The following is an 11,897-nucleotide window of genomic DNA, read 5'->3' on the forward strand; positions in this document are numbered from 1 at the left end:
CTCGAACTTGCTTAATGTTTTATGTTTTTATTTATCAAGCCGTTATGTTTTTTCTGAATACTTGAAATTATGCATTCTTCTTTTTTGTGGATCTTATTTATCTAAATACATTTGTTTACGGAACCAAACTTCTTTTTTTATCCCTAGTCTCCTGATTTTTATTTTTATTTTTTTAGATACAAAGAACACTACATATTCATATAGACGGCCATTTTTCGTTAAATGTTATAACACTAATAAATAATGAATGAACTTAATATTAGTTCACCTATCAAGTTTATAGGTTGTTCTCATAGTGACTAAAAAGAACGTTCTAACCAACAGTTTGTTTGATCTTAACAGTAAGTTACAATGAAATGCCTTCAGAAAGAGAAACGATACCTGAAATTATAAATCTAACTTCTTTCATTTAATGGTGCTACAGATAGAATGAAATATTTCTTACAAAGTTGAAAGACCCACTAATAAAATTTCATACAGATATTAAATGATTATTTTGAAACTCTAATTAAAGATCGGTAAAAATATGCCATGTACTGTGAATATTCTTAGTTCCAACAGTAAACGTTAGTCAACATAAAGGAATTATGAAAAATAGTATGTATGTGAAAAGAGTGTTGAAAACATATAAGAAGAGAAAATACGTGAAGGAAAATTTAAATTAAAAAAAAACTAATATATTGGACAAAATTAAAAGCAGGAAAATTAAATATATTTTGATTGAGTGTCTCCAAGAAGAACCTTTTCTCGTAGCACATAAATGTAGACATCACATAAATACTTCGCTACTGAAGAATGAACGAAATATTTGTCAATATTTAGAAGTTGAAGCATTCAGAATTCAAATTGACTTTAGAATCAATATCAGAGGACCAGCTAGTTAAGTATACAAAAATAGATTCTTCAGTAACAAAATTTATAAAACATTAACAACGATTAAGTTGTGTATAAGGTAAATCAACACCTTATTGAAGAGGCAGTCAAAGAAACCTTCCAACAATGAAGACTTGATATACTTTAAGGATTAAACCTGTTTATATCTTACAACGCTTAACGAGTAATATTTTAATCTATGATTTTATATCACACTTGATTCTGTATCTTGTAACTTTGACCCGCAGTATTTTAACATATGGCTTGGTAGCACTGTTGCTCTTGTATTTTCCAATTTTAACCATCAGCATTTGAACCTTTGATTTTGGATCACTGTCAATCCCGTATTTTCCAACGCTGACCAGCAGTATTATAATCTGTGGTTCAGTATCACTGTTGATCCTGTATTTTCCAATGCTGACCAGTAGTATTATAACCTGTGGATCGGTATCACTGTTAATTCTGCATATTTCAGCTTTAACCAGCAGTATTTTAACCTGTCCTTTCTCTGTGAAGGTGTTTATAAATTTAATCCAGTTTGACTGAACTCCATTTATAACAACCTTCTGCTTTCTTACATCCAATTTTCTATCCAATGAGCCAACCTATCCCCACCACTAACAGATATGACTTTTTTAACAAGTCTTTTATGTGGCACCTTGTCAAATGCTTTCTTAAAATACACCAAATCCATGCAGGTACCCTCATCTACCTAAGCAGTAACATCTTCAAAGAATGTCAAAAGATTAATAAGATAAGATTTACCCATAGTGAAACAATACTGACTATCCAACAACATTCCTAGCTTTGTTAAATGACTTTGGAAAGCATATTTTATGAGACTTTTGAAAGACTGATTTAAGACTAATAGAAACTTTTGACCCTCTTACTACTAAGAGTACGTCAAGATGGAGGGCCAGTGGTGAATAAAACACAATCTTCTATTGATGGGCTCATGTTACTTGATATAAAATTTTGATGTTATTTAGTCTCTAGTTTATCTATCTTTCTGGAGATGCCAACACTTTGCCCACACTCACGATGATCCTGACCATGCTGCCTCCAATACTACTTTATTTTATCTCCCTTATGTTGAATTCTCTATAACTACCTGTCATCACAATTTGGTTGTAAATAGCCTGCTGTTATATTACATGCACTACTGTGCTAGATATCTATCTTTAAGGAGAATTTTTAGTATATTTCTTTGAAATTGTCTATTGGCTCTAACGAATTTAAGAAATTCACAACTTCCTCTATGAATATCTTTATTTTTTTAAACCATGTGACAATTTACTACAGCCTTAACTATATGGTGGTGGTATTGCACTGCCAAAGAGTCGAGAAATCACACAAATGAAATATATATATATATATGAAAAATATTTTGCCAGTGGCACAGCAGTAACTTTGAGGACTTACATCGCTAAAAGTCGGGTTTTGATACTCCTGGTGGGCACAGCAGAGATAGCCAATTATGTAGCTGTGTGCATAACTACAAATAAACAAACAACTCTAGGGCTCGCATATGAACTACAACTTGATACTGACTTATCATATGCAAATCGTTTCTATAAAGTGTGATTGACTTCTGTGGCTAACATTATTTTCTTAATTAAATTGCAGAATAAGCAGTATTACAATTTGTTTGTTCAGTTTTCGCACAAAGCCATATTGGCTACCTGATCTGTTCATTGTAGGGAATCTAACCCTGGATTGTTATTTAATCAGTAGTTCACGATATTTGATATTATACATTACAATGAAACTGTACTCACGTTATTTTAAACGAACCACACAAACCAGTAAAACTAATCCTTCTAACTGATAATACGTTGTAAACCTAGCATAGAAACCAGCAAAACTTGTATAGCTCGCTTTAATTAATTAAAATAGCTACTTGAACAGAGGAATAAGGGGAGAGATAGTGAAGAAATTGGATAACACTAGACTTTTTAATAAAATAACCAAGAATGGAATCCCGTTCTATGCCACCACATAAATATTTCTTTCAGAATTTCCTCTTAGAGGTATAAATTAACAGCCGAAAAGCGGGATATAAAACTAATTGGTATTAAATCAAATATTGTGACCAATCATAATTAGATTTACATGATCAATAACGATTAAAATTAGAATGCATTAACATTACAGTAAGTACTTAACAGCATATCTTATTTAAGATTTTCACTCATACTAGGATATAATTTTGGAGATATCTTTTTACACTAAGGCTTAACTTCTTGAAATTAACTTTCACACCAAGATATTATTTGCTAGAGAAGTATTTTAACACTAGACATAAATTTCGTAAGGTTCATTATCATGTTACATTTTATCAAACTTGAAAACACGAGGGCTATCTGCGCTAGCCGTCCCTAATTTAGCAGTGTAAAACTAGAGGGAAGGCAGGTAGTCATCACCACCCACCGCCAACTCTTGGGCTACTCTTTTACCAACAAATAGTGGGATTGACCGTCACATTATAACGCCCCCACGACTCAAAGGGCGAGCATTTTTGATTGTACAGGGATTCGACCCCGCGACCCGCAGATTGCGAGTCGAGCTCCCTAACCACCTGGCCATGCCGGGCCCAGGCTACAAGTTAACAGATTTTCAGTAAATGGAACAAACTGTCAGAAATCTTGTAGCTATAGAAATTAGTTTTAGCCCATTTGTTTGTTCTCTTCAGTTTTGTGTTGTCATCAACAACTTCTATGTGTCTCACTAACCTCAAATTCTCTTAAGGACATCTGATGATAAAAACTACGAAGTTTGTATTATAACCTCTCAATCATGTGAAATATTTTGTAGGTGAAATCGCAAGCAGCATATACACGAGACTTTATGAACACAAAAAATACACAATGCAATACCATTTTATATAAAAAAAGATAACTACATAATAATAGGAATCGCCAAAGGATACTTAATCCAAATCCTGCATGATTTCCTCACTTCTCAAGGGCACTTCAAGCTTAACAGCTTTCTGACCACTTGTGTCCTTAAAACAATTCGAAATTCTGTGACCATATGGGCGTTGTTGATCAGTTTTCCCTACCAGAGAACAAGATGAAATTTAAGATAATGTTTGAATGACGGTGTCGAAATTACTTTCTTTAATGTCAATACTTCTAACAATTTACTGCCGTTTGTCACTAACTACTACACACCACATGGTGTCATTATATTTTTATTATCAAATTTTCATTCTTCTCCACACGCCTAAGGATAGTTTGGTATGATCACTTAGGTGGGTGTTATCTCATGACTCAATAGTGGTGTGCTTATTTACAGTTGTTAACAGAAAATCTAAAATGGATCTCAATATTCTCACCTTTAGTTGGTTTATCATGTAGAATACAGTCGTAGGATTCATTCCTCTTTATATGATTTTCTACACCATAAAAACTGTTGTAAACGTTAGTCTAATTATTAGTTTTAAGTCCAAATAAATATATCTACTATTTATTTAAACCAACTTAAGTTGTACATTAACTTAAGAAACGGTTCTTTGTTGAACTGAGCAGTTCAATTATAAACGTTTAATTGGGTGATGTATGAGAGGTTATAAACAAAATATATCGTACAAGTATCCTATCAAGCTCAGGTTTGTTCTAACATTTTAACCGAAAGGCTTATAGAAATCTCCAGAATTGTAATCCACGCTGCTTCTTAAGATGAGTAAATTGTACACGAACTTTCTTCTAAAAATATAACATATTTTATTTTGTGCGGGAATTTTCTCAAAGGATAAGGGATTATAAACAAGTTTTCTAAAATTGCCTTTGTTACAGGTACAGTTGTAGGATTCATGCACACCATCATTGACACTGCAGGTGTGTTGGCACCTTTAGCGGTAGGACTATTGACATATCACAATGTAAATATGGATTGGTCTTGAATTTGTACATCACTGTTGAATGTATATGTTTCTTTATCGAATAATCATTGTTAGAACTACGTACGTGACTCTACGACTACGATACTTACTAGATTACATGCCATTATGACAATATAACTAAACAAATTAAGTCCCGCTGAATTTGCGCGACCGTTAAAAGTATAAATGTTGTTATGGATATATGATGGTTAATAGTAATGGAGTTGCTATTGTTGTCTGGTATTTCTGATTTAGAGAAATGATTTCAACCATACAGAAGATACTCTCACTATAACTGGAAGATGCTAGAAAACTTATTCTTTGAAAAATTAGTTGGTATATAGTTACAGTATAGATAAGGATCAAGTTAGGGGTGGGTAGAAGGGCAACGTTTTTAACAATGTGATGATTAAAAGCAAAATACGAAAACAATTCAGGTATGTAAGAAAAAACTGAATACGTAAGATTAATAAAACTGTTTTTCTTATGTTTCCTTTCTATTTAACACTGTTTGTATGTATTATGGTGTTTCAACACAATTAAAGTAACAATCGTGTTAACCAATCCAAAACATTTCCATTTTCCTCGTAATTCGGAATACGACTTATTATTGTACTGACTGACAACCATAGAACAAAATAACAAAGAAAAAAATGTCACACTCTCTAACAACATATCTAACATCTAAATTAAAGACTATCCGGTGTTTCTTTCTTTAACTAACTTTTTTTTCTGAGCCTAACTCGCTCACAAAGCTAAAATCAGGGGCTCGATTCCTCGATGTGACTTTGCTATAAGGAAAAACCCACACGCATATACTAAATGAACTAAATAATAACTCTTACACTAAACAGTCTTGTATATCCAACATACCCAAACAGGTGAATCAATTAATACATCTAGGGTATTACTTGTTCATTCTATGACTACTGACATAGGGACTGTTTGAATAATGTACCATGTTTGTAAAATCAAAATAATTTATTTATTCTAAGCAGCCTATCTCTAAATAGTAATTTCTTAAAGGATTTTAGGCTTAGTGAAACGATCCCGCATGAAGTAGTTATAGGAAGAGGAGACAAAACCTTGTCCAGAGCCCTCTGTTTAGGCGGGAACCTAGCTACTGTTTACATAATCTAGCTTCATAGTCCATGGCAATTTACGTTAAATAAAAAGATCGATGTAGAATATGCATACTGAAGTGCTAAATGTGCGATAATTATTAATCTGTAGGTGATTGGTTTGGCGCGAAAGTCAATTTATTTTTTCACCATCCATGTTCTACAAACATCACTGAATCACATGAAATTTACTAGCTTTCACGGATTGGTCTGTAAAATGAAAGTCCCTGATATTTCCCGAGACTGGAACGTAAAATATAAAACTCACTGACTCTCCAGGTTTTCCTGATCCGTGGGAACAGTGAGTGTACGTACAGCTGTTGTCTTATTACTCCTAATAATATAAGTACGCTACTGTATTATTACATTTAATAGTGTAGGTACCGCTACTGTATTATTGCTGTTAATAATCTTTGTGTGATTGTGCAGATTCGGTTTTCATTTGTTTTCAAACTGTAAATCTTCGTGTTTCAGGAATATTATTGTTTCCAGTTTTAATGTTTCTTTTTCAATTAATTCTTACTGTATGAATGTTTAATCTACAGATAGATTTAACATGTGATAATTGTAACAATTCCAAACAGGTCAGTATACAGCAATGGAAGAAAGTGTTCTACCTGGTGTGCGGGATTAACGTCGCTGGTATTTTGTTCGTGTTGTTTTCTACTGCAGAACCCGAGCCATGGGCTGTTGAATATATAGAATACCAGGAGTTGATGACCATCCTCGGCGAAGAAGATGGCAGAAGTGAAGAGGACTACATTCAACAACAAACCCCTAGATCGTCGAAATTCTGAAAGTTTCAAAAGAAACACCGACTTGACTATTTTGTGCAATGTTATGTTCTTTTTAGACATTAACTGCAATTAATTTATGTGTAATTATCGTCATTTACGATTTCATATATCTTGGTTAATTGTCCTTTAAAAAGTCCTGTTACTTCACGGTACAGTTTCATAGCTAAAGTTTCTCATATTGATCTGTTTTAGTTTTATACCTCGTGAATTGAGAGAGACATTATATTGGGATTTTTAATATGCATGTAATTTTTGTCTTATAACCTTTTTTTATTCTCAACAACGTAAATAAACTTTACTGACGATATAGATTTGTTTATTTTGGCTATCTCATCACCTTTTCTTTCATTTTTAAAATGTAACCAAGGTTACATTTGAAAACATTTGAAAATCATACATAAAATTGTCAGATTAGAGCATAAGTTACCGATTAAAATAAATAGCATAATCAACTGCTAAGTTAAACAGAATACAGTGTCTTAATCACAGAAATAATGTACTTACTGAGATAAGGTGAAATAACAAACCAATTAATCTAAAATAATACAATACACTACTTGTAATAACCAGCGTGTAGTATTATTCTTTGAGTAATAATCTAATATTTAGTTGTATCTTAATCATACAATATCAGTACGGCTGAAAGGCCATGATATATTAAATATTTGTTACAGAAGGAAGACAGTGATTGATTGTCATTATCCTGAGTGAATATTTTTTAATTATCGTCTACATTTATAGCATGTGTATTGATGTATTTTATAACTTCGTTTAACAAACTTTAGTTTCATTGTACTTAATAAACTTTTCTCCGATTGACTTTTCTCCAGGTGGTTAGGAACTCGACTCGCAATCTGAGGGTCGCGGGTTCGAATCCCTGTCACACCAAACATGCACGCCCTTTCAGCCGTGGGGGTGTTATAATGTGACGGTTAATCCCACTATTAGTTGGTAAAAGAGTAGCCCAAGAGTTGGCGGTGGGTGGTGATGACTACCTGCCTTCCCTCTAGTTTTACACTGCTAAATTAGGGACGGCTAGCGCAGATAGCCCTCGTGTAGCTTTGCGCTAAATTCAAAACAAACAATCTTACCTAACCACGTTTATTTTATTTTTTGTTCACTACGTATTTATCAAACTTCTGTTTCATTGAATCTATCTGATCCTGTTTGTTTAATTTTTTTACACAACGTAGTTTGTTATCAACTTCAATAAATTATTTCATTGAGTGTGAAGTGGAGTCTTTTTTTATTTTCCCCACGATCCACCTTCTCACTGCCGTCGCGACAAACCTTTAGGCTCCCCCGGATCTTCAACTATAAGTCTTTTAAATATATACAAGTTGGAATATTGCTCTCGTGAACTTAAAATGTCTTTCTCTCTCTCTTTTTAACTAGTAAATAAAGTTGGCAAATTATGTTTGTCTTGCTCTTCAAACAAACTAATCCACAATTTTTTTATAAAATGAATTCGCACAAGGATTTATGAGATTGGTGTTTTACACGTTTGTACATGCTTAAATGAAAAGATCTAAATAAACAATTCGTTATGATAGAGAATAAAGTGAAAAATGAAATACAAATTTAAGTCCTCTGATTATACATGTTACATAACTTTCATGTTACTTAATGACAATGAAGTAATGTATCTGACTGACTAATTAAAGTGATCGTCACTATATTGTTGTTTTGCATTTGACAATTCTGTTATGTTTTTTTCTGGGTTGTCGACATCATTGTCTTAAACATCAAATTTAATTGCAAAAATATATCTGTTTATCAGATCTGACGAATACCTTGCGTAGTTTGTTTCGACTTTAAGAATCATGTAATATCTATTTTCATTTTATTTTTCAAAAATTTTACGAGACATCTATTTGTCGTATTTATTTTAGCGTGTAACAGTAGAATGATTGCCAATATCTATTAAAAATGTCTTGAGCAAGTTCCGTCTTAGTAAAGTGGCAAAAGTATATTTTGGAGAAAAACTACTATGTATGATATCAAACCTTAAACGAATTACATCATAGTAGCATAATGCTACTAAAGCATTTAATCTGAGTTCAAGAGTAGATTTAAAGCAAATTATGTCTTAATACACTGTATATATGAAAAAACGTTTTATATTATTATGGAATTAATTCAAATGGAAATTACTTCTTATAAGAGTAACGTTCAAAAAGTCGCATTGTATAATAACAGTAAAATTTAATTAGGCTACAACTTAGTGTGAGAGTGAATTTGGAATAAATTACATCTTATTACGAGAGTAAACCTTACATGAGTTACTTATTATTAGTATATCAGTGAATCTGAAGCAAGTTAGCATGAATATACCACACAAGTTTAATGTTGTGAGGGTTGATCTTAAACAAAAGGTTTCTAGCAGGAGAACGTAGTACCGCGCGGATTAACTGCAAACCAAAGGGTTAGGTCTGCTAGCAACGGGAGATTTTCGGATGTCGGGATTTAGGGTATGTTTTCTTTCATGTTGAAACTATGTTAGACAGCGAGAAGAAAGAGATGTAACATTATTCCAAATACAAATAATAGATACTTAATTTCACAGGTAACAAACAACAATGCAATGCAAACACTAAACACTAAAAATACAATAATAATGACAAACAAGTGGTCTTATGGTTTTGTTAAACTGTCTGAAGCTAAACTGAAAATTTTCATTCATAAAATAATGGTCCTGCTCATTTCGTGTACCCCTGAAAATTAAACTTAAATACAATAAGAATAAATACAGGAATACAAACACAACCCCAAGTTAAGTTAAAGAAATGTTCGTTCAAAGCCTCGTATAAATCAATCTGTGAAATCCAAGTTTTCAACATCTTTTAAGCCATGTTTCTGTTTCGCAGGAGGATCGAAAGCAGGTAATTACCTGAGTTGAACCATAATTTGATTTGGTTCTGTAGTTGTTAAAAGGATCTCTTCTACAGATTCTTTGTTTACTGCTTAATTATATTGCAAATCACGTGCTCTGGATAAAATTAGAGCTAAAGAATACACTAATTGTATAATCTATATTATCTGGCTTTGTTATTTAAAGTCTCTGGAATCACTTGATAATTGTAGGATATATTTCATACAAGTCAAGGTTTATCATGAATTTTTATACCCTTAAAACAAATAGCATCTTAATACGAGAATAATTGTCTTACAAGTTATGTCTCAGTGTTACAGAAAGGTAGAACATCTTACTATATGAGAATATATTTTAAGAAAGATAAAACTTTGTATGATAGTAGGTCTAAAATAATTTTTGCATTTGAGTAAATTTCAAGCACATTACTTTGTCTGAATTGTAATTCAAGCAAACCGAGTCATACTGTGAAAGTAAATCTATCAACCTTCATAGAAAATATTACTATAAAGATCAAAACTTTGCGCGAAATTCCAAAAACAAACAAACAAATATTTTTATACCACGCTCACGCTGGAAAATATCTGTCATTCAATAAAAATTTTATAAGTACCTATAGATTCAACAATAACACATTAAAAACACGACATGAAATGGCTTCTCTATGTATTTAGGAAAAAATAACCATAATTAATGCAACTAGAAGCAATTCGTCTACCTGTTCAATTGTTTAACATTAGTAGATTTTTCTATATATTCATGTGTCTTGTATACTAAAAAATTGATTAATTGACTCTGCACAATCACTCAGATTTTAAATATGAGAAAAAAGAAATATATAGGGTATTCATGAATTTTAAATTACAAAATGTTAAGTACAAAGCTACACAATGGGCTATGTATGCTCTACCCACTGCAAGTATTGAAACACGATTCTCAGCGTTATAAACCTCAGGCTTACGCCGAGACAAGAGAGGGCTGCAGATTTAGGGTGTTTCAATTTTATCATAATTAAGAAAACACGTGTTCAATGTTCTTGGGTTTCATCTTGTTAGGCCTAAGGAAAATATGACTCGCTGTACATTCAGATGTGATTAATGATCTAGTTTCATTGTTTCGTTTAGACAAAGGCAGGGCCCATGTCTAAGGTGTTTTGGTAACTTCACAGATTCAGTTTTAAGAGATAGAGTGGGAACCTGAACAACTGCCCTTCCCCTACCGCCTTCTCCACCACACTTCTACTTCGTGATAATTTCGATAAGTAGCTAAATCACGTTGTTCGCCACTCATATTTTAAAACTGACACCCATTTCACACATTGACTGCCTTACCAAACACGTGGGAACTGTTGACCTCATTAATTTGATTAGTGCAGTAGAACATGTAAATCGAGACACTAAAAAACAGGGTAAACCTTCAACAGCTTGCCATAAGTGACAGGTAAGATAAAACAACTGGCCACACTGGGGAAAAATCATTTTTATTCAACTCCTAATAGTAGACTTAAATGAAGAACAAAATTAACGGAGTTCACTTTCTTTCAGATTTTTCGAAAAATAAAAAGTGATTTTAAAATAGTTTGGAACGTACAACTATTGATAATGCTTTTGGAAAACCTGACTGTTGGATTAGATTTGTTGATAACACGTTCTTGGTTTGTTGGCATGGAGATATTGAGCTAAATTGTCTAAACAATGTTGATCCTTCTTAACCTATTGAGTTAACGTATGAGATTGAACAGTATAATGGTTTACGTTTTTTGGATGAACTTGTTTAAAGAAGTAATAATGGAACTATTCCCACAACTGTTTTTTGGAAGCCATTTTCAGTCTCCATGCCGCCACATCAAATATTATGTCCCCCATTTTCTCAAAAAGTAGCAGTTTTTCAAACTTGTATAGACAGAGCATTTAAAATTTGTTTTGGTTCTACTAATGTGAATAACGAATTGAATTATACACAAAGCATTGCTAATGACAGAGGTTATAATGTTGATATTATTGAACGTATAATACAAAGAATATACAGTTCAATGTATTTCAAACAACAATGTACAAGGTTAATCAGTGTCTACAATAATAACAGTAATAGTAGAGTAATGTTACCATGTGCACAAGGTATAACTAGTCAAATCTCCAGTGTATTCAGAAAAAATAATAATTTTGTTCCTATTTTCAAACCATTTAACAAAATTAAGACAATACTTCCTAGCACTAAAGATAAAAAAATAACATTTTAGGGGAAAAAATTACATTTCAAATCAGGTGTTAATGCAACAGAAATATGAGGATGACGTTGTAACGTCGAAACATGTAGAGTCGTGAACTTTTTGAAGGCCATAGATAAGCCTA

This window comes from Limulus polyphemus, unplaced genomic scaffold (assembly GCF_000517525.1).
Source record: "Limulus polyphemus unplaced genomic scaffold, Limulus_polyphemus-2.1.2 Scaffold5473, whole genome shotgun sequence".
Lineage (NCBI taxonomy): Eukaryota > Metazoa > Arthropoda > Merostomata > Xiphosura > Limulidae > Limulus > Limulus polyphemus.